General features: G+C 31.4%; 1 long non-coding RNA gene and 1 pseudogene across 1 annotated transcript; both read left to right on the top strand.

Annotated features, from left to right (window-relative positions):
* The first annotated feature begins 4,264 nt into the window (after positions 1 to 4,264).
* LOC133669684 (metalloendoproteinase 1-like) lies at positions 4,265 to 5,447 on the top strand (annotated as a pseudogene).
* Positions 5,448 to 17,291: 11,844 nt separating this feature from the next.
* LOC133669662 (uncharacterized) lies at positions 17,292 to 17,848 on the top strand. The gene is made up of 2 exons (XR_009833944.1): positions 17,292 to 17,487; positions 17,795 to 17,848. It is a non-coding gene; the product is annotated as an uncharacterized LOC133669662 (long non-coding RNA).
* The last annotated feature ends 7,489 nt before the right edge of the window (positions 17,849 to 25,337 follow it).

Below are 25,337 nucleotides of genomic sequence, written 5' to 3'. Positions count from 1 at the left end.
GTGTATAACCCGGTTCACAAGTTTGGCGTGTTAGCACGAGCTACTTGGTTCATATGTTTAACGAGTTCACTCACTAGTCAAATATGTTTTTTTATTTTTGAATTTTAATCCGTTAAAGTTTTTAATAGTTTTTTCTTGATTTTACCCTTCAATTAATTTTTTGTGGCTTGAATATTATTGCCTAAAATATTTTTCTGTCATATCTCTTTCTAACAACATTCCAAGTTTCTATAGCGATCGATGACTACATTACACCACTTCCCAGCAATAAAAACAGATTAATTTTCACAATACATTTAATATGATGTAACGTAATTTCTCTCATATCTCTTTAATATGATGTAACGTAATATATATATTTTGTTATATTTGAGGTGATCAAACTTTAAAATCAAGAAACAGACTTAACATTGACGACAAGTTTGAATATTTCACTTTCCTTACTAATCATAGAAATTAAAAATTTGACGTTTATTTATTTTTTATATAATGTAATATAAATAATTCATTATCTTTTGATTATTTGGTCGCAAAATTTTTAGTGATATAACGTAATAATGTAATTTTTTAAAAACAATATTTAGTCTGTATTTTATTTTATTTACATATTCACTATATTTTGAAAAATACACTGTAGTTCTAATTATATTAAAAAAAATTTATAATTAAATCCCTATGTTATTACTTTTTAATCATGGCAAGTTCATTAGATAGCTTTTTTTATATAATGATAGCAATGTAACAAACAATTACAATTGCCTCCACGGCATGGCTTCTCATGTCCATTTTTCAAAAACATTCAATGGAGCTAAAAAAAAATTATTTTTAAAATACAGATAATCTTATTTAGAAGTAGATTGGGTCATCACAGGTTCTTGATAAGATTAGGAATTTTGTGGAGAACAATGCACAATTTGAAATATCATGCTTGTCTTATCTAAATTATCTGTATTAGAAATAAAAGAATCCAAAAACGTAAAATTCATGAAAAGAATAAAAAAAATATTAAAACATAAATAAATAGAAAAACTTTAGGCTGAAAATTAAAAACAAATATATAAAAAATTACTAAAACTATAAAAAAAGAGTTCTAAGACTATTCTAAAGGTCTTCTGGTATGATCATAGCGAGCTAACCTATTATAAAATTAAGTGTATAAAATTTCTTAGAAACATTTGAGCTTGATTCAGTAAGCAAATTAAAAGTTATATATGTTTTTAATAGATAAGCTACTTAGCAAAATCATATCTTTTCGTGAACTTGAATTTGTTCATCAAGTTCCAAAATATACCTGTTTGATTTTTCAAGTTGTGGTATTTTGTCCAGGTGGTAGCTTCATCTCTTCAGTGCTTATTCTTAAGCTAGACAGGATATCATGAGGTCTCCTTTTCATAATAGTTTTGACTGGTAATAGGCTGCACTTCACTATGAGTTGAACCTAAATATTCTTTAACTCGAGTTAATTTGAGCCAACCCACTAAATTAGCAATTTAAATTATGAACCCGATTATATTTAATAGTTTTTTTTCTAAAATAATTAGATTTAATCTACAATAAAATATATGCTATAAAAAAAGATAATATTAAAAAAATATTGATGAGTTGTGAAAAAAAACTTTCTAATATTATAAAAAAATTGCTATATTTTTATTAAAAAAATAAAATTTAAATGATATTTAATAAAATAATATCTAAAATATATTTTTAATTAGTTTAATAATTTAATACATTGATATTTTTTATAATATTTTAAATTAATTATTTTAAAAAATAAAAAATAAAAACATAAACATGTCAAATGTGTGGGCTCGTGTAGCCAAGCTCATGTGGACCTTCGAAAAGGGTCATGTAAATGGGCTAAGCCTAATTAAAAATCTCATACTCACGCCGGATGTTTTTTTTAGAAGAGGATGACGCATCATTCCTCCTTTTTTTTCTTTTTAACTAGGTGATTTCTCATCTATTGTAATATTTTTTTATCACCTTTGGTGACCTCAAAATAGGATCCAAGTTTTTGGACCCTAAAATTCCAATTTTCAAATCGTTTTTATTTTAAAAAACTTTAAAAATACTATAAGAACATACATAAACTACTAGCCAAACCCAAAATCACTAAAATAAAAATAAATATCAACCTAGTTAAAAAAAATCTAAAAGGACCCTGATCTACTTTTCCAAACATGTTTAAAGAAAAAAATACCACCATCATCGAACTCCTCTCATTAAATAGAACATATTGACACTAAAATCAATCTTTTTTGTTGCCCAAATGTGGCTAACCAATAATTTTTTTTTTCTGTATGTTAACTACTTTCCCTCTTTCATTCAAACCTTAAAACTAAAAAATAAACAAAATAAATTTTTAAACCCAAACAATAATTCCAAAAACTAAAGGAACTAAAAAAATAGTAAGTAATTAGGAATCCAGTTAGGCAAAAAAAAGTAGTTAGCATGTCTTTTTCTAATGAATCATAGAGTGCCACAAATTCATTGACTAATAAGATTAGAAAATGAATTATAATTACAAATTAAAAAGAAGAAAGAGGGACTAGGAATAACTTTTAAAGCAAAATTGAAATTTACCATGAGGTTTTTCCATATGCCCTCAAAATCTTGGAGACTATATAGGCAGAATACATTTAGTACGTGATGTCCATGCGTTTCACATAACAGTCACCATTTTGTTACAACGCACACTGACGGTTTCATTTCGTTTGTTTTGCATGTGAAGCGAATGACAAGATTATTTTTAATTACATCTATTTTTTTATTTGTTGTTTTTATAAATATATTTAACTGACAACTTTTTTATCTTACAGGCTACGGTTCTTAGACTGAGCTAAGCCCAATGGAGCTTTTTGTGGAAACATACATGTGAAGTGATGACCGTAAAAAAGGGGTGCATTGGTTCATGGATAGCAAAGCTCAACACTTTGTGGTATGTTGGTTTTCAACTATTTTGTTTTATTTTCTTAAGTTATTATTTACTTGAATTTGATTAATTTATTTTTTCTTTGCAAGAGACATATAACAGCCGATTGAAGGAGAGATATGAGAACGATCATTTGACCTACCTGGATATAGATTTGAATTTGTGGTTGGAGGCAGGATCGTCCGGTGGACCCTATAGAAATCGAGTGTACGAACTCTCTAACACTACAGCCAAAAACTTGCGGACGATCAATAGTATTTCGACCATTGGATGCTCGTAATCAGTCATGAGCACTCAAACTTCAGAGTTTGAGGCAATGTTGGACCAACAAGTATAGGATTAGACGATCCATCTCAATAAAAAATATAAACGACTCACTGCGGATTATGAAGAACCCTGTCGAGTGGTAATGAAGATAAGATCATAGATGGGTTGTACATGTGCCCCCCTAATTGGCCCCACGGTCTCAACGATGACCAGCCTCCTCCTTCTCCTCTAACGTTGCCTCTATTTTAGTTTTATTGTATTTAAATGTATAAATGTTTAAATTTGTAATAAAAATATGTATTTTTATATTAAAATAATTGGTTTTTATATTATTTTAATTATTTGTCTACTTTTGTTCGATATATTTTTTAAGAAAATATTTTTTAAAATAATTAAAGACGGTATTAACGACGGAACAAGTCCATCAGTATATTCCAGAGAGTTGAAAAGGAATTACAGAAAATATCATTGCTACTGTTAACTCACCAACGGAATAAGTCCGTCGGTATATTACAGAGAGTTGGAAAAGAATTAATGTAAATACCACTACAACTATTAACTCACCAAAGAAATTACTAATAGCATTTTGTCAGGATATGTATTTTTACCGATGAAATTATATACGGTTCAATTATAGGTGATATGTTATAGGTGATATGTTAAATTTTACTGAGGTAATTATTGATGGAATGAAATGAGTAATTTTATTTTTTTTTGCTCACATTTTCTATCTGTAAAACTATCAATAAATTTATTAATGACGGACTCGCTGATATATCAGAAATTACCAACGAATACTTTTTCAATAAACTATTTTTATTTGTGAGCTCGTCGGTAAAATGTTTACCGACAGGAATATAAATATAATCAGTAAAAGCTCTCTTTTTTATTTCTTTTCAATCCCATTTTCTAGAATTAAATAATTAGTCAAAATATAGTGCTCAGTCAATAATCTTGTGTATAAATATATTGCTTCCTGACCTGTGAATCTGACGTTATAAGTGAATAACATGACGTATCCTATAGAACCCCCAAAGCCAGGAATCGGGTCTATAAATAGCCATACAATTGTACTGCACAGCCACAACCCACGACGAAAGCCATTCTCTGAAACAACATCAATATGGCTCCTAAACTTTCCTGTCTTTTGTTAGCTTTCCTCACCTTCTTTTCTATCCAGTCCTTCATAGGTCTGGCGAGGATTTTGAAATCCGAGCATCAGCAATATTCTTTTAGCTCCCTTCAAAAGCTGGAGGGAGTTCGAAAGGGCCAAACTGTGGAAGGACTTGTTGAGCTCAAACAATACCTCAAAAGGTTTGGATACTATCCAAGTGATGTCAATCTCATGACCAGCGATTTTGATGATCTCTTGGAGTCTGCACTCAAAACATACCAGAACTATTTTCATCTGAATGTTACTGGTATCCTCGACGATAGTACCATCAAACAAATGATGATTCCACGATGTGGAATGCCTGATATCACACCCAACAACACTAAATCAAAACACACCAAGTTCCACATGGTGATGCATTATAAGTTCTTCAATGGGATGCCAAAATGGCCACCTTCCAAGTATCATCTGACCTACACATTTGGCTCGGATGGTGTCCAAGTTGTTGATATGGACACCTTGAGGTCTGTCTGCTCAGATGCTTTCAAAAAGTGGTCAGATGTTTCTCAATTAACTTTCCAGGAGGCCTCTATTGGTGCACCAGCAAATATTGTTATTACATTCTACAGCGGTGATCATTGAGATGGTCATCCTTTTGATGGACCTGGGAAAACACTAGCCCATGCTTTTAGTCCAGAAGATGGCCGTTTCCATTATGATGCTGACGAGAAGTGGAGTACTAACCCGGCAATGGACCAAATTGACTTGGAATCCGTGGCTGTTCATGAAATAGGACATCTACTTGGGCTTGATCACAGTAGTGATTCCAGTGCCGTTATGTATCCAGGGATTGCAGCTGGAACTAAGAAAAGGGATCTCGCCCAGGATGATATTGATGGCATACATGCTCTCTACGGTAATTAATTAATCGAAAGCAAAGATGACAGCCTAAGTCATCTTATTGGAAGAACGCTGTGCATAGCTTCGGGGTTCATAAAGCACCTGTAGCGTTGTGGAGTATGATTTTAGATTTTCACTAGAAAATCTTGGGTTCAAATCCTAGTAAGAATTTACCCTACTTGTATTGTGTAATATTTAATTAAAATATATGAACTTGGGAATGGTTAAGAAATACTTTCAAGTAATTGCCTGCTCTCTCTGATATTTTTTATTTTTGTTAATTACATTTTCGTGTACGTAGATAAGAAAGTCTTGTATGTTTTCCTCCACAGAAGAAGGCATGACGACTCTAGTCAATATGTCATTTTTCAACATTCAATGGCGAAGAAAGAGTCTTATTGTATGGATTTTTGATAGCCATACATGCATACGTACGCGGTTTCAATTTATACAATTGGATCTATGCATATAAAAGTCCTTAAATTCCTATACTCTTGTCTTTTAAAGATATGGAAGGAAACATGTTGAATTTCTATTGATTAAAAATTTACAAAAATCATAAACATTATTCTTTATTCTTTATCTATGCTAGTTTTGTTAATGTTTCTTTACAATTTCAATTTTTATTCATGGTGGATTTTTATTTTTGAATTTTTATTTCTATTTATTTTAAAATTAAAAAAAACACTTAGAAAAAATAATTTGATTTTCAAAATGTAGATAATCTTAATTAAAAGTAGATTTGGTCATCACAAGTTCTTGATAAGATTAAAAATTTTACGTGGAGAGCAATGCACAATTCCTTGGGTGCCGGAAGCCCGTTCTATCTAAAATATTGTGCCCATCCTATCTAAACTATTTGAATTAGGAATTAAAGAATCCATAAACACAAAATTCATGAAAAGAGATGTTGCGGGCGCCTGTGGGGCATTGAAAGACAATTGTGTTTGCTTTCCAAGTGTGTTGAAATGAAAGAGGTTTTGAATATAAACATAAAATTATGATTATAAAGTTCAGGATTCGCTATCTAGTATTATAGATACTAGAAAATTTATATCTGCAAAAGTCTCGGTAAGGACTGGTAATGTAAGGAGAAGACGTATTACCCCAGTGCATCCTATCTAAGATAAGTTGTGTTATTGTATGATTGTCTAGATCGTATTTCTATCTGTTGGTCTCATCTAAGCTCAAGGTAGATCTTTCTTTGTAAAGAAATTAAGACCCGAATTTAGCATTATATTTTTTTTATTTTATATCTTTAATACCTGAAGATATATTTTACTATGTAGTTCAATACCCCTAAATATTAAAATATACAACTAAATCTCAACCCTTTAAAAAATATTTTCTTGTATATTTTCCTCCACAAATAATGGCATGACTACTCTTGTCATTTTTCAACATTCAATGGCGCTAAAGACTCTTAATGTATGGATTTTTGATAACCATACATGCATCCGCGGTTTCAATTTATAGAATTGGATCTATGGTCAAACTTAATTTCCTTTACTCTTGTCTTTTAAAGATATGGAAAGAAACATGTTAAATTTCTATTGATTAAAAATTTACAACAATCATAAAAATTTATTCTTTATTCTTTATTTATGCTAGTTTTGTTAATGTTTCTTTACAATTTCTTTTTTTTATTCATGGTGGATTTTTATTTTTGAATTTTGAATTTTTATTTCTATTTCTTTTAAATTATTAAAATTAAAAAAACACTTAGAAAAAAATAAATTTATTTTCAAAATGCAGATAATCTTAATTAGAAGTAGATTTGGTCATCACAAGTTCTTGATAAGATTGAGAATTTTACGTGGAGAGCAATACACAATTCATTGGGTGCAGGAAGCCCATCCTATTTAAAATATCATGTTCATCCTATCTAAACTATCTGAATTAAGAATTAAAAAATTTAGAAACACAAAATTCATGAAAAGAGTTGTTGTGGGGGCGCTCATGAGGCGTCGAGCGACACAACATTTCCTTCCAAAGTGTGTTAAAGTGTGTTGAAAGGAAATGAGTTTTGGTATAATCATAAAATTATGGTTATGAAATTTAAGAGTTGCCATTTAATAATATTATGGATATTAAAAAACTTATGGTCTGTGAGAATCCAAGTTAGAAATTGATTATGCAAGGAAAAGACATATCATTCTCAGTGCACCCTATGTAAGATAAACTGCATTATTATTTTATTGTTTTTCTTAATCGTGTTTCTATCTGTTGGTCTTATCTAAAGTTTAAAACAGATTTTTTTTTCATGAGGAAGTTAAGGCCCATATTTAGCATCATATTTTTTTATTTTTTTTATTTTATATTTTTAATACCTGAAAATATATTTTACTATATAATTTTACACTCTAAATATTAAACTATATTTTCCTCCACAAATGATACCATGACTACTCTTGTCATTTTTTAACATTTTTCAATATTCAATTGCGCTAAAGACTCTTATTGTATGGATTTTTTATAACCATTCATGCATCCACGGTTTCAATTTATACAATTGGATATATGTTTTTCTCTGTAACGCATATAGAAGTCCTTACATCTAAGGACAGCCTCTCAACACCAAAAAAAAAAAAAAAAAAAAAAAAAACCATAGGGAACACTCTGAACCCAGACAAGGACCGAAACCGAGGGGAAGACTCTCTAGAAAGCCATCCCGGCAAACCATTCAACTCATCTGAACCCAGAAAATCAAACCACCATCATCTGCCACCTTTCCCTAACAAACAGAGCCCCCAGGAAGAACACAGAGCCTCTCGGATTCAAACCAAAAACCCAGAAATCAAACTCATCTCCTTCACCCGAGTTAACCATCAGCCACCATCTTCATCTTCAATCCCAGCACTACTGCCAAACTCAAACTTCATCTCTCCCACACACGCTGCCAAACTCAAAACCCCATCTCTTCCCAACACTGGAAAAATCCAGTTCTACAACACAACCAATCTTCAAGCAAACCAGCCTACCCAATAACCACCCACGCCACATGATAGATCAACAACACAAAGGCTTCATCTCTCATTTCCTTCAAACGTCATCAATACCCAGTTCCATTCCTCCATTTCCACCAGCCTTAAAACAGCCCTCATAAAATAATCCAACACTAGAACCTTCTCCCTCCTGCACCAAACCGAAACCAACAACCTATTCCTAGCCAAACTTAGCCAGAAAAACCAGACCCAATCAACCCGAAACCCAGTCCTCGTTCCTCACAAAGTTGTGCTTAAGAACACCCCATCACTGTCCCAAGAACAACTAGTCTCCATTGGCAGCCTCTTTTCCCTTGTTTTCATCCAACCCAACCATGTACACAACCCTTCTCAACCATCAAAACAGCCACAAGCCATAGCCACCGCCGCCAGCCCTCACCACCATTTCAGCCAACCCAATCTCCACCGTGAACCTGTTGCAAGCCCAGCAATCATCAACCTCTCTTTCAACCACAACCGCCAAATCTCCCTTTTAACCACTATTTTTCAAGCAAAGCACAAATAAAAATATTTTGAGAATTTATAAATGATCTCGATTGAAAGGAATGATTAATATAATTTATGAAGATAAAAAATAAAAAAATAAAAAGATTTTTAGCGAAAAAATTATAAACTAATTAATTTTACGCTATCATCCATAAATTTCAATTAAAATGTTAGATCAGGTCAAAATTTGGTGTGAATTTTCTGGTTATTAAGCTTTAATCGAGGTTCAAAAAAACCTTACTATTTAGGTCAACAGCTAGGGTAACTTGCATAAAAATTAGTTAAAGGCATGAAGGAGCGGTATTTTTGTAAACAAGTGAAAATTCATCACTCTCTCCTTTTATAATAGTCGGCTGCATAGCCCTGGGAAAAAAAAAAGATAAAAACTTTCTATTTTCTCTATAAAATCTCCAAAATTAATTCTTCAAATGAAAAATCCATGAATAATTCTTGATGATTTGCGAAGAAAACACAAGATTAAAGTGACTTCAAAAAGGAAAAAAAAAAAAAGAGAAATGGCTATGAAAAGTGAAGAGCGAGAAAGAAGTGATTGAAGAGAAAGAAGGAAATGGTTGAAATCCTGCGAACTTCTTCTTTATTTTGTTTGGGAAAGAGATGTTAAACCCTTTATTTGAATTCTAATGAACTTATTCATGGTTTCAAGAAATATTAGCTTTATGGAATTTTGATATGAGTTGATGATTGTTTGAATTAAGTGTTTAGAATGTTAAAAATCATTATGAATAATGTTCTTGAGCAGATTTGTTAGCCCACTTCTAGCTAATATTCAAACTTGAAAATGACAAAATTTAGAATTGGTTTCTTTATACAAGTTGTAGATATGGATGATGTTATATTTCTAATAAAACTATTTTTAATTAATTTGGATTATGAGTTAAAATTTAAAGATGGGTCAAACTACATGTATCTTATTGGACAAATTTTATATGCTTTCACAATGTATGGCTTGGATATGTAAATGGCAAACTAGGTTTTATTCTTTATATGAACGTTATAATTAAGAAAGTTATCTTTTAAATGAAACTGGTTTAGCTTAATGAAGACGGGTCAAATTGTATCTTGTTGGATAGATTTTATATGCTTCTATAATGTGTGGTCTTGAATATGTATATGGAAGAACTAGGTTTTCTTCATTATATGAAAGTTATATTTAAGGATGTTATCTCTCAAATAAAATTGGTTTTGTTTAATTTGAAGCTATAAAACTCTAGATATAACCAAAGGGTTAAATTGTGTCTTATTGGACAAATTGTGTATATTATTGTAATGGGTGATTTTGGGTATGTAAACAATATAACTGAATTTTATTACCTTCAACGAGATTGTGGATTTGCATCTTAGCTTTCAGAAGAAGTAAGCCACCCTCAAAACCAAGTCCCATAACTTTAGTTCTGAGCTAAACAATGAACAATGTTTTTGTTTGGTTAGACTAAACCAATCAGGATTTGTCATTTCTAATCTTTTGCAACATAGTGTTAGTTGATGGATATAAACTTATTTAAATGCATGAGAAGTTGAGTGTTAATGAGTATATTAAGCTCATTTTGCTCTTGCATTCAATTTGTAAGAATTGAGAATACATGTATGGTGAAATGACTAACAAATTTTTTTTGTGAAGTATTATGTTTATTGTGTAAGTGAGTATATACATATCATGGAAATTATTGTGGAAAAAATGATATGTTATGGAGTGTGATTGACCGCAACAACGATAAGTTATTTATAATTGACTTTTGATCGCAACGATGGAAATTTCTATGTATGAACCATTATCGATTGTAATTGTGATAACCGTGTGTAATTTGTGTTTAACCATGTGTAATGAGATAAGTTTTTATGTAAGAATAACAACAATAACCATGTGTAATTTGTGTTTAACCATGGCAACAGGAAAAAAAAAGGATGTCAATGTTAGAAATATATAGATGATGAGAAGAATAAAATAACTTACGTATGAGACAACCAACTAATAAATGGATATTATCATGGGATTAGTGCCTAGTGATGGGCTATGTTATAGAACTAGTTACTCGGTAATAGCATTAGTGTCTGATGATGGGCTATGTTGTGAAACTAGTTACTCGAAAATGAGGCTAGTGCCTAGTAATGGATTATATTATCAAACTAGTTACCTAGCAATGGAGCTATATTGTTGGACTAGTTACCCAACAATGAGGCTAGTGCTCGGTAATGGGCTAAAGACATCAGTTTGTTTAATGATTGGAATATGTAATTTGGTTTAAATGGATTTGTGTGGAGTTATTATTACCTAGATGACCGACTGGTTGGACCGATATCAAAATTTTAGGTAAAACCCAATTGTAAAATAGAAATGGTAAATAATGATTATGACATTAAGTGTTGGATTAATAAGAATTTGTGATTGAGTTCATTACATAGATGTTTTGTTGAATTCTATTCTTGATTTGTGATATAACCGTAAAGTTTCGGGATGGTTAAACCATGAAATTATTTGGAATGTTTGCGGATCAATAAAAATAGTAATATTTCTATTATTCATGTTTAGTGAAGTATTTGAAATACTTTTTTATATATATAAAAAAACTAGGATTGTTACATGAAACTTGTGTGATGATGACATTGGAATTTTGTGAAATGATTGATACAAGAAATGCCAGACAACATTTAGATAGAGTTTTGGATAAGAAAAGCTCAACTGAAATCTTGTTAGGTTAAGATTTTCATTGGAAATAATAAGTAGGGGTAAAGTTCAAGCCTTGAGTCATTTTAGAAAAGAGTCAAAAATTATGTGAAGGGTCATAGCTTAGGTTATATAAAAAGGAATTGAAATGATGAAACCTAATAATGATAAGTATAGATTATGAGAGATTAAACTAAATATTTAATCGCTCAAAAGGTTAAAATGACAAATTATATGGTAAGAGAACATAGGTGTTTGATTAGAATAAATTGAGTATTTTGGAAGCCTAATGGGCATAAATATATTTGGGAGATGAAAAAGTGACGTAATTTAAATTGTATTGTGAATTAAAACAATAGTGTGAACCAGATATGACTATCATATAAATAAATGTACACATATATATAATCACTAGAGAATATATAACAAAGTCATTATATGTTATTGTATGGAAATACTATATGGTCGGTTTAAGATATCCTAATGAATATGGTTTTTAAACCCATATATAGGTGAGAGATATCACTTGTCAAAACTCTGCAAGCGAGGATAACCAAGAACTCGGGAAGAAATCTTCAATTATTTTCATTTCTCAATACATTGTGTGTATAACATATATTTAGAGTGTGGAAAAAAAGATGGAGAATTCTATAGAACATGCCTTCTTTTCCTTACAAAATGTAGTTCATATTGTAGTGGTATCCATGATACTACATAACTATATTAGAAGAAATTTGCAGCAAGATGTAGTACTTGATGAATTTGATTGCAATCTTAATTTTGTTTCTTAGAATTTTTTTAAACAATGTTGTTCCATGTTCACAAATATGTGAAAATCAGAGGGCTTCGCGTATAAATCTAATTCGTGATGGGATTATAGCAAGTTTAATGGTACAATAAAATTGGTGTTGTAGTTGACATTTGTTTTTTACAATGTATTAATAATGAAATGCATATTAATGTAATTTGAAAAAAAAATAATTATATGTTTTTTTTATTTTTTTTATTATAAATATCAAATTCAAGTACAATTTTAACCAAACACCTTCAAATATATTTTTTTGCTTAATAGCAACTTCAACTACAACTTTGACCAAATAAAACCAACCACAGCTAATTACTCAAAAGAAACAAACGATTGTTATTTTTTTTTCTTGCTTATGTTTCTTAAACAACTTTAGACTGCTGGTTTATGAATTATTAAAAAAAAAATTGTATTGTAAAAGCAAGTTACCCTTAGCCTGACCATCTCAAGTTCAAGAATTACCTAATTGCTTATGGCCTTTCTAACAGTCATTGAATACCTATTATGCAGATTTTGAATAAATGGAGATGCAGGTTTAGCAATGGTTCTTCTCGTTGAATTGAAAATCTCAACGAGAATCTAAGGCCCTAGATTTGAAGAACATCAAGAAAACCTATTGACTCTAGAAAAAGCTAATTATGCAGTCCCATAATGTCAAAAAAAAAAAAATGATTAATACTGTTTGATGACAAACTAGTTCCCAAATGCATCAAAATGTACAAGCTAAGCATCAAAAGGAATATCAAGACTGCTATTCAAACACCTGTGGACTGCCTCTGTCATGTCCTTCTTTCTCTTCAGGCCTGGATTCTTCTACTAATTTTATCTAAACCAGTGAAAGCTTATATCCACCTTATCCCTTCACTCTATCTCTGTTTTTAAATAATGAAACCTTGGAAAAACTTTAAAAAAAAAAAACAGTATAAAGGCTTATGTTTTTAAAAAGAGGAAACTAGAATTTTGAACTTTATCTCTACCCTTTTCTCTGTCTATCTCTGTGTTTCTTTTTCTGTATTTATAAGCACAAGTAATGAAGAGATTCAGGGTTGTAATCACTCAAATCTCCCATTAAAGGCCATTCCGACGTTTCAGAATTTTTTGCTAGTTGGGTGTTTTGCAAGGATTTGAGGCATTAAAATAAGATTTTCGAATGCTGAAGATTAATTTCCACGTGATTGCATCTTATCTAGAGATCAATCACAGCTGAGGGCCTAAGCCAAAAATCCCATGAACAAAGCCTTTTCCTTTGTTTTCCACACCCAGATACTGAAGAACATATCAAAACAGCATCGTCTACTTCTTTTTTTCACCATATAAAAAGGACGCTGTTTTTGGAAAGGCACGATAATTTAATTAGACCCTAGAATGTTTCTGCCTTTTCATTGCAGTCCCTAGTTTTTTTATTTTTCCATTCATTCAATTAGGGTTTTAATTTTTTATTTTATTTTCAATTTAATCACTAAATAAATAAATTAAATCCTGTGTTTGAGCTTTTATTCCAGTTTAGTTTTTGGTTCCCAAAATTCGGCTATTTTTTATCAATTTTACCCTAAATCTTATTTTTATCTTTAATTTCACCTGTAATTAAATCAATTAGACCTAGGTTTGGCTATTTGTTACAGATTCATCCTTGGTCCTTCAATTCTTTTAACTTCAGCCTAATCAACCCATTTCCCAAAGGCCATGTTTATTTTCTGAAAAGTAACTTCCAGAAAATCACTTTCCAAACTTTCTTGTATTTGTTTGCCATTAAGAAAGGTGGTCAACGGAAAACACTTTTCAGTCAACGGAAAACACTATCTGGTCAAAGAAAAATTTTACTTGGTTTCCAGGAAAGTGTTTTCTCTTTTGGCTGTATTTGTGTTTTCGAAAAGTGGTTTCCGAGAAACCACTTTTCAAACTTTCATGTGTTTGTTTCCCATTAGAAAAGTTGGTTAACGGAAAACACTTTCCAGTCAAAGGAAAATTTGGCTTGGTTTTCAAGGAAGTGTTTTCCTGAAAAATTTGAGCGAAAAACACTTTCCGGAAGTTGTGAAAAATTTAGAAATATAATTATTTGCTGATTATATCAAATTTGATTCTCAAACTTTTGATTGCTATATATATTTTATTTTGAATATTTATTTTTTAATTTCATCTCTTAAAATTTAATTTTTATATTAACTTTGGTCCTTATTTTTATAATTACTCATTGTTTTTTTCTTATCATTTTTTATTGAAATTTTTTATCTATTAAATTTGATCCTCGTTCTTTTTATTGTTACTTATTTTATTTGAAATAATTTATGAAATATTAATTATTATTATTTTAATTTCTTCATCTTTCAATTTTTTTATTTTTTATTAAATCTCTATTATTTTGATTATTATTTATTTTATCTGAGATAATTTATGAAATTATATTTTTTTTCAATTTCATTCCCATTCAACTTTTTAATTTGTAAGATTTGTTCCTCATTATTCTAATAAACTTGAAAAAAATAAACATTAAGAAGTTATTTTCCGGCTCATTTTCCATAACATAACCAAATACTGGAAAGTGTTTTCCAACTTATTTTCTATTACACTACCAAATATCGGAAAATACTTTCCCAGAATTCACTTTCTCGGAATTCACTTTCCAAAAAAAAACTACTTTCCAGCAAACAAACGGGGCCTAAATATTATCTTCAATTATGTCCTTAATTACATTTTAAATTGTTCATAATATTTTTTACCTTCTTCAACTCAATCCTTGGCTTATGAAATTCAATTATTAGTTCAATGCTTCCCCAATTGTATTTTATTCCACTCTTTTTTATGGATTTTTTTCATTTTCTTCTTTTTATTTCTTAATTTAGCTTGTCACATAAAAATAAACAAAAATATCAAAAAATAATGAAATGTATTAAATTGACTTCATTTATTAAAAGAAATATATATGTGAAAAAATAGGGTCAAAATTGTTATGACAATTGTTATCATTTGTATTTGAAGAGGAAGTTTCCTAGTTAGAAAAAAATACTTTGTTGATTTAATTAAATTGTTCATAATAAAAGAAATGCAAGTAGCAGACAAATATTAATTAAATCAACATTTATGCTTCACCCGCCACTGGGCTTGTTTTTTTTTAATCTCTCAGCAGACAACGTTCATTTCCCACTTTAATAAATTGCATGTGCTCAGGAAATAAAAGAATTGACATTTTTAAAAGAATTGAAATTTTCATTTTAAATTAATTTTTTTATATTTAGATTATTTTAATATACTAATACTAAAAATAATATTTTTAAAATTAAAAATATTATTCAAGATTGTCAATGGTAACTAATTGATTAAAAAAAATCAATTTAATTATATGAAATAAAGTATAAATACATCCCTATTTTTATAGTATATCCAAAAAAATTATAATTTATTATTTGAAAAAATAATTAAGAATCCCAACACTGTAAAATAGTCTTTGAACGACAGAGAAAACTTTTTTTATGTGTGTTTAGAAGTGTAGTCATAATTATTTTTTAAAGAGTTATTTTACTTGGAAATATATCAAGATAATATTTTTTTTATTTTTTAAAAATAATTTTTGATATCAACTATTAAAATGGTCTGAAAATACCAAAAACAATATTAATTTGAAATAAAAAAATAAAAAATTTTAATTTTTTTAAAAAACACTTTTGAAACATAAACACAAATAGGGTATAAGCATGTCTTAATTAAAAAGACTTTAAATTAATTATAGAAATTTTCTTGACATAAAAGAACATGTTTTTGTAGATTTTAGATATTTTTAGTAATAGAAACTTCAAACATACTAATTATTAATTACAAAGAAAATTGCAAGCCTATTATTACAAGCTTACCGCTAAAAACCTATTGAATTACAAGTCTATTGTTATCAATTTATAATTTACGGAAATCTTTACCAACTCTAATCAGCAACCAAGTCTAGATTCATGTCTGACACTTCATTTTTTTTATAAACTAACTGACAAGGGAAATTTACTATTCCTATTCTCATTTGAATATTTTTATTTATTTTAAGGTTCAGTATTTTTTTAATTTTATTTTTTTTATATTGAGTTCGTTTACCTCAGTCTCATGACTCGTGATATAGGTTTGACGAGTTAATTTAATCTTTTTTCTTTTCTTTTTAGTTCAATTTTTTTTTACCAATTTCATTCTTTGGTTGATTTTGTATTAGGCTTGATAAATTTTTTCAGTTTACTTTTTATGATGTTATATTAATCTCATTACCTAGGTTACTAGTTTGGTGGGTTGACTTAGATCTTTTTTTTGTTTTTTTTTAATTAATTGTTTTTAATATCACCCTTCAACATTAGGTTGATTAAGAATTGAGCTTCATAATTTGTTTCGATTTGCTTTCTATAAGGTTATATTAATCACATGACTTGAAATGCGGGTTTAGCATGTTATTTTAAGTTGACTCGAGTTGTTTTTTTTAATTGAATTTTTTTTTCAATTTTATCTTTTAATATTGTGTTAATTGAAAATTGAGTTTTATAATTTATTTCTAATTTTGTTATTTTCTGGGCTTATTTTGTCATTTTTTCTAATATCTTTTGGATTTTATATTTGAGAGATTTTCTGATCTATTTAAAGATATTGTAAATATCTTAAGGAAACAACCACAATATATTTAATTTTTAGAGAATATAATTATGAATTTAAGATTTATATTGCAACCATTTTCACTTATTATATTATTTGTGTTTTTGTATTCCTTAATTTAACTATTTTATTTGCTTCCGCGTGCATTAAGAAATGTTCTTAAATATATTCCTATAAGAAAAAAAATATATGAAGGGTGTGTACCATGGTTGTTAAAAATGCGTTTTAACTCGTAAAATCATATGATTTTACGAGTTAAAACTCACAAAACATGCAGAAACAGAAGCAAAACTCGAAAATAATTAAAATCGCATAAAACGAGTTAAACTCGTATAAAACCGGGTCAACTCGTTAAAAACGTTAAAAACGTTACATTTTCACGAGTTAAATGAAATGTCACGGTCACCGAATGGAAAATTAGAAATGAAACAAATTTTTACTCAAGGTCAGGGCAGTAGGGCACTAATCTATTTTCTTTCCCAATTCCCACCCGAGTCCCCGACCACCCTCCTGAGTCCTATGACTTCGTCCCTGTCTCAAGGTCACCCCACCTGTGACTTCATCGTCCCTGACTCCTTGTCTCACACTCTCCCTGACTCCAGAGTCCCAGACTTCGTCCAATCATCCCCTCTCTGTCTCACACTCTAAGAATTGATCCGGAGTGTTCTTGGCGAGACAAAGGTAAGAATTGATTCTCAATCCCAAGGTTTGTTTTTTTTTTTCTATCTAATGGTGGTGATTAGAGACAAAAAAATGATCTGAGTATGCTATGAATCTATGTTTATCTTCTGGGTATTTTACAATTAAGTGGTTTGCTTCTGGCCTCGGGGTATTTTTTTCGGTTTGATCTGCGTATGCTGTGAAGTGTGAATCTATGCTCTATTTGATCTTGCTGTGAAGTGTAATTCTGCAATCTGTGTATTTTCACTTTGCCTTGTTGTATCCCTTATTGATTTACAATTTGTGCTGATTCTTATGGGACTGGTAGGTTAAATGGCCAAAGTGAAAAGCTTCTTGGCAAGTTTATACAAGAATTTCCAGGTTGGTATCTTTCTTGGTTTCATTTACTTCATTATATTGACTGAATTATGTAGGATTTAATCAACTATGATACTGGCCCTTTTTGCTTAATTACTCACACAGGATTGAATCCAGTTTGTAGTGATTAATTTGATGATCAATGTGGCATAATGTATGTATAATTTCTGATAATAGACATGCAGTATAATTTCAATATCCACTTGATCGCTGGGCTTGATGAATAAATACTGCTAAATCTTAGTTATTGCCCCCCTTCTGTGAGTGGCATCCTTGCATAAAGATAGGGAAATAATGTGTTTTGGTTGTCACTAAGTGCATTCATGCCTTAATTCTCAGGAAAACAGATGCGAAATGACATTGTGAATTGTGATTGCTACAAAGTTTGCAGCATACCCTTGGCGTCTGACACCGGGGCTGTTTGTGAAAGCTTGCAAGTAAACATCTCTAACTATTCTGTTTTCTGCCTCATGTAGTGCGTGCTTTCTCATTTTTTTTCTTCAAAAACTTGAATGTATGCTTCTCTGAAGACACTCAGCTTTATCATGTTCAATATGAACTGAAATGGCTTCAAATGGTTTTTGTCTCGCTAAAATAGTTTTCCATAAATAATGTATTGAACTGTAGGATACAACATGCATATTTGTAGTTCTTAAACAAATGATTGAACTACAAGAAACAAATGGTTCTTGAATTGTAGGATACATGGCTTTTAAAAAAACTACAAGTGTCAATAGACTTGACGTGCGATGACAATATGGTATAGATGTTGACAAGAATTCAAGAAGAGTGCAGTGCAAGTTTTTTAAGAAAATTATTAGTGGAAGCATTTACCGTTTCAAGCATCATTTGGTGTGCACTCGAAACACTACTAGAAATTCGCTAAATACCAACGGATTTACCGAAGAAATATTTCTATCGGTATTTTAAGGTCGAAATTACCGACAGCCACTTTCCATCTGTAATTCAGTCTGTAACTACCGACGGAACATTTTCCGTCTGTAATTCAGTCTGTAACTACCGACGGAAAATTTCCGTCGGTAGTTACCGACTGAATTACAGGCAGAAAAGTTTTCGAATTTAAAAAAAAGGCGGGTCGCTGACGTGGAGGTTTTGGCGGGTTTTGTTTTCCGACGGAATCACCGATGGATTTAAAACGTCAGCCCATACAGTGCCCGTACAGTGATGTGACCGGTTTCGCAGTTTAAATTGCCGACGGACTCACCGAGGGATTTGAAATGGCAGATCCATACGGTGACATGTCTATGTTTCCGTCAGAATCACCGACGTAATAACCGACAGACTTTCGTCGGTGAAACCGTCGGGAAAAGTTAATATATGACAGCTTTGCCAACCCTCTCCTCCCCTATTTCTCCTTCTTCTTCCTCATCCCAACTCTCCCCATCTGCAAACAACCAGCCCCCCCAAAAAAAAAAAATCTTTCTCATATCAGCACAACAAGTTATATTTCTTGAAGTTTTGTGGTCACAACATCCGTATTCTGATTTACCGATGGATTTTATCAATTTTTGTAAGTAATTCTATCTTTTTAAATTTTGAACATTTAATTAAATGTCAATTTTATTGTTTTTTTAGTATATGTATTTTGTTAGTAGATGTACATGTTTTATTGTTATTTCTCAAACAAACTTGTAGTATATGAATGTATAATTTTGTACCTGTTATGGTTTGTTTTAGATTTTGTAAAATTGTATTTGTTTGTAAGTTGTTATTTCTTTATGGAATTACCGAATTACATGTGCTATTTTGAAATAATTAATAGCTTGCTTAATGGGCCCGTTTAAACTTTTATCAATGGTATTGCGGAGTGGTAATTTCTGTAAATTTATATATTTTAATTCGTATGGACGTTGATAAATGATAATGAATATTTAATATTTATGAGAAGTTGTGATTGGTTTGTTGGATAATCTCGAGATAAAGTAATATTTTGCAAGTTTATTTACCTAACTTAGTTAATTAATACATGATGTCATCATAATTTTATAGAGGTTTGATATAAGTCATGGATGATCGTTCATGGATGTATCGAGAGTCACCCCAAGGATTGCGGAGGATGGATTATTGTAATGGGGTTCAGGGTTTTATTAATTTCGCAACATCTATTCCCAGAAATTTTACTAGAGGCGGTATTAGGTGTCCATGCAGGAAGTGTGAAAATAAAAAGTATCTGCATCCAGATGTTATAATGATGCATCTTCTACACAAAGGGTTTATGGAGAATTACCAGTGTTGGTATGCACATGGAGAAGTATTTGTTAGCGAGAGTGAAAGGAGAATGAAAGAAACGGTGGTTGGGTCTACTTCTAGTGCTAGCAACGTGCATGAAACGACAAATGACAACACTAATCCTTACAGAAATATGGTTATGGATGCAATGAGAATGAATCAAGGTAATGGCAGTCAATGTCCAATCGTACAAGAAGAACCTAATGTAGATGCAACTAGGTTTTTTGATTTGTTGAAAGATTCTGACGAACCATTATGGGATGGCTGCACGAACCACAGTAAATTATCGGTCGTAGCACAGGTGTTCACCATCAAGTCAAATCACGGGTTGAGTGAGGCCGGGTATGACAAGATTATTGAATGGGCAAGAAGCACTTTACCTGAAGGGAACAGGCTGAAAGAGAGCTTCTATGCTGCGAAGTCCATGATGAAACCCCTCGGTTTAGGATACCAAAAAATTGACATGTGCCCTAACTTCTGCATGTTATACTACCTTGAAAATGCTGAGATGACCGAGTGCATGACATAGGGGCATTCCCGTTACAAACCTAGAACTGGCAGGGGAAAGACTCTAGTGGCATATAAAAAACTTAGATACTTTCCGATCACACCTAGACTGTAGAGGTTATTCATGTCACCAAGGACTGTTGAGCACATGGCATGGCACCAAGCACACCATGCAGTTGATGGAGTGATGGTTCATCCTTCTGACAGCGAAGTGTGGAAACACTTTAATACTGTTCATCCTCACTTTTTAGCTGAATCAAGGAATGTGCGTCTTGAGTTGTGTACAGACGGATTCAACCCATTTGGGTCATTTGCTGCTCCTTATTCTTGTTGGCCGGTCATACTCATAGTTTATAACTTGCCACCGGGAATGTGTATGAGGACGGAGTTCATGTTTTTATCTACTGTCATACCCGGTCCAAGAAGCCCGGGGCGGAATATAGATGTTTGTCTTCGACCGTTGATTGATGAGTTGGCGTAGTTGTGGTCCTCCGGAGCTCTGACTTATGATATATCGAGGAAACAAAATTTCCTTATGAGGGCGGCATTGATGTGGACTATCAATGATTTTCCAGCTTATGGAAGGTGCTTGACCACTTTTTATGATCGGCTTGTTTTAACTCGCAAGTGCACGAGTGTACGATGTAGCAATTAACTCGGTAAGATCGAGGTCATATCCACAGAGAGCTAGATCTGAAAATTAAGCTAGGTAACAAAACAAAACTCAAGAGAAATTAAATTAACAATAACTTGGTTGAAAATGATTGATGGATTTGTTTTCAAAGATGAAAAAGTATAAATAGATTTTAAATGACAAGAAAAAGTAAGTCTTGGTCCAAATCAATTTTAATGGTGATGTATTGGTGATTCCTTCAACATATATAAGATAACTCAACCTAATATCAACGATGGTGATATTAGATCAGAAGATATTACAATGAAGTTTAAAAAGATGAAGATTGATTATTGCTTAAGAATGAACAAGTATTTTCATATTAAGTAAGACATTGAATCAAGCAATCTCTATACCAAAACTAAGGTTTGTGCATAAAAATTCAAGATTATAACATTACGTAAATGATTTCTAAAATTTCTTTGCAATAATAAACATTCATGAAGAAAATGAAAAGATAGATATTAAGATTCATTCATATCTTAAAGAACTCGCCTCAACCACCATCATCCTTGATTTGGATCCAAGAAGAAGATTAGCCAACCATGAGTTTTACAAGCTAAAGAACCGAAATCTATAAAGAAGAACACAACACAATTTCAGTAAAAATTCGGACACAAATCTGACTCTAACTTTGGACAGCAATTCGACCCTCTTCGAAGCCTCCTTTGGAGATGGCTATTAGAGACATATTTATAGGACATTTTGTTAGCTTTCAGATCATTAAAGAACAGCTCATTTTGACATCTGAGTCAAAAGTTATGGGCAAAACACCGAAAGGTGTTCTGGAAAATCAAACCAGGCCAGCTTGGAGAACACTTTGGTGCACGTTTTTCTTCCTCCTTTATGAGTTGTCTCTTTCTTCTTTTGACCCAAAATAATGTCACAATGTCCCCTCTAGCTTTCCATTCATGTGCTTGCCCTCTTGGATCAATGAATTACCCAAATAAATCAAATGTTATTTGTTGTGTGGACATCTAGGATCATGGATTGTGTTTGGGCTGATTTGGAGGCTGATTTGGGGTTGAATTTAAGCATCAAATAAGGATACAAATGTACTTTTTATTTGGGCTAAGATTGACATTGAAACCTTGAGTGTTTGATGGTTGAAGTTTGCACACAACATAAGGCAAGTTTGGGCTTGAAATATATCATATGATATTCTTTTCTAGAATTGGAATAGAATTGATTTTTGGGGCAAATTTGGAGCACTTATTTGAACTGAGATTTGCTTCAATCTTCAACTAAATTTCTCTTCAATTCTTTATTCCGAATTTTAACGTTGAATTTTCTGAAATAATTCATTTAAGCTCCAAAAACCTATCAAAACATTAAAAGAAACTTCATTACTAAAAAGCACATCAATTATTATAAAAAACCCAAATAAAAACAATAAATACATATGTAAAATAAGAGACTTAATGATACTTTTGATGCACAATCACACCCCCCAACTTAGATTTTGCTAGTCCTCAAGCAAAACAAAACATAAAACCTTTGAAATAAAAAGAATAATAATAACATAATTAGGCTCGACTCATCACACTTAAAGGACCTATCATGCAAACATTGGTATCTTTAACCTAGTGTACACAATAGCAAATAAAGAAAAATAAGCATACTCACATTCTCTAAATCAAACATCCATACAAAATTTCAAATTCAATCGTATTTATCATGCAACCAACATAATTGATTCACGCGAAAACTCAACTAGTAATCTTCCCTTCTTATTACTACTACAAACAAGGTAGCAAACTAGAGAAATATCTATATATATATTTTTTTTCTTTTTTTCTTTTTTTTCTCTTTTTTTTGAAGATATTATTTATTCTTTTTCTTTAAGTGGTCACTTCCCTTTTGACGCGAATACAAACATTTGTGATGAATGCACCCGGTTACTCACAAGGTCACAAACTTAAAGTGCTTTGCATACTCATATTTCAAGCTGCCGTTTGATGTAAAGATAAACATTTATGATGAATACCCCTAGTTACTAAGCAACTCAAAACATTGGAGTAGATAGAACTTTGTACACATTTGTGTAATATTGATTACTCTATTTACTTAAATCTTGTTTAGGACTAGATCAAAAGGGATAATCACAAGTAAAGCATCACACTCATCTTTCATGCATAATCACACAACTCACACAACTTTTACAAGGAAAGATGTACTTCAATAATTTTTAAAAAAAGTATGCTATATCTTGCTTTATAAGATATTATCCATCCCAAATTAAAGCATGGAATGTTCAACACAATAATGAATCCAAAAAATGTAATGTTGATCCTAAACAAGACTCGTTCACATACGAATGTGATTTTTTTTTCTAACAAGCATGGTCATCTCAAGCATTCAACATAATCAAATATCTAAAATTAATTTTTACATTATCCTCAATGTAAAAAAAAAAGGAAAGAGAAGAAAAGTATAAAGATTAGAAAACTGTTACTCCCCTTTTGTTCTCAAGGATGAATGTCTGATTGATTTGGACATGAGCTGACTTCTTGCTTGATTTTTTTTTTGAAAATAAAGAACCTCACACCCCCCAACTTAAAATAATGCATTGTCCCTAATGCATGAACAAGAAAATATAAGAGATGGAAGAAAGAGAAAAAAAATAAAAATAAAAATGAAAAACTAAAAATAAAAACTTATTACTTCTGACACTACAATGGTATTGGATCTTCAAGATCCAATGTCTCAACTTCAGCCACAAAGTTTTCAAGATAAGGTTTCAATCGATGACCATTTACTTTGAAAACATTTCCATTCTTAAGATTTTCTACCTCAAATGCACCATGCTCAGATATGGATTTAATCACAAATGGACCAATCCATTTTGTCCTCAATTTCCCAGGAAAGAGATGTAATCATGAATTATATAAGAGAACCATTTGACCAACATGAAAGGATTTTCTAAGAATATGTTTATCATGCAAGGTTTTCATCTTATGTTTTGAAATTTTTGCATTTTCAAATGCATCATTTCTCAGTTCATCTAATTCATCCACTTGAAGCTTTCTATTTTTGCCAACCTCGTTTTCATTATCATTGAATTGTCGGATGGCCCAATATGCACGGTGCTTAATCTCAATAGGGAGATGACAAGGCTATCCATAAACTAGCCTATAAGGAGACATTCCAAAAGAGGTTTTGTAAGCAGTGCGATATGCCCACAAAGCATCAACTAGTCGTAGGGACCAATCTTTACGGTTTGGATTGACTGTTTTCTCTAGAATGTTCTTGATCTCCCTATTTGCCAACTCAGCTTGGCCACTAGTTTATGGATGATAGGGGGTATTGACCTTGTGAATTACACCATATTTTCTCATCAAAATCCCAACAGGCTTGTTACAAAAATCCTTACCACCATCACTAATCATAGCCCGGGGCATGCCAAAACGAGAGAAAATGTTTTCTTTCAAGAATTTGACCACAACTCGATGGTCATTAGTTCGAGATGCAATGGCCTCCACCCATTTAGACACATAATCAACAGCTACAAGGATGAATTGGTAACCAAATGAACTTGGAAAAGGTCCCATGAAATCAATCCCCTAACAATCAAATATTTCCAAAACAAGAATGGGGTTTAGGGGCATCATGTTACGCCTAGTAAGGTTACCTAGTCGTTGGCATCGGTCACATGCAACACAGAAGGCATGAACATCTTTGAACATGGTGGGCCAATAAAAACCACACTGCAAGATCTTGGCAGTGGTTTTCTTGGAAGAGAAATGCCCACCACAGGCTAATGCATGACAAAAATTAATGACACTTGGAATTTCATGATCAGGAATGCACTAGCTCACAATTTAGTTAGGGCAGTATTTAAATAGGTAGGGGTCATCCCAAAAAAAGGTACGCACGTTGCGCAAGAATTTTTGTTTGTCAAGTTTAGACCAATGAGAAGGAATCTGACTTGTGGCTAGGTAATTTGCTATGTCGGCATGCCATGAAGAGCCAATGTAGGAAACAGTACCTGCACAAAATAAATTTTCATCAGCAAAGAATTCGTTTATTGGAGATTCATCAATTATGGTCTCATAGCTTGAAA

This window comes from Populus nigra, chromosome 12 (genome assembly GCF_951802175.1).
Source record: "Populus nigra chromosome 12, ddPopNigr1.1, whole genome shotgun sequence".
Classification (NCBI taxonomy): Eukaryota; Viridiplantae; Streptophyta; class Magnoliopsida; order Malpighiales; family Salicaceae; genus Populus; species Populus nigra.
This window is presented reverse-complemented; position numbering and strand designations above follow the sequence as displayed.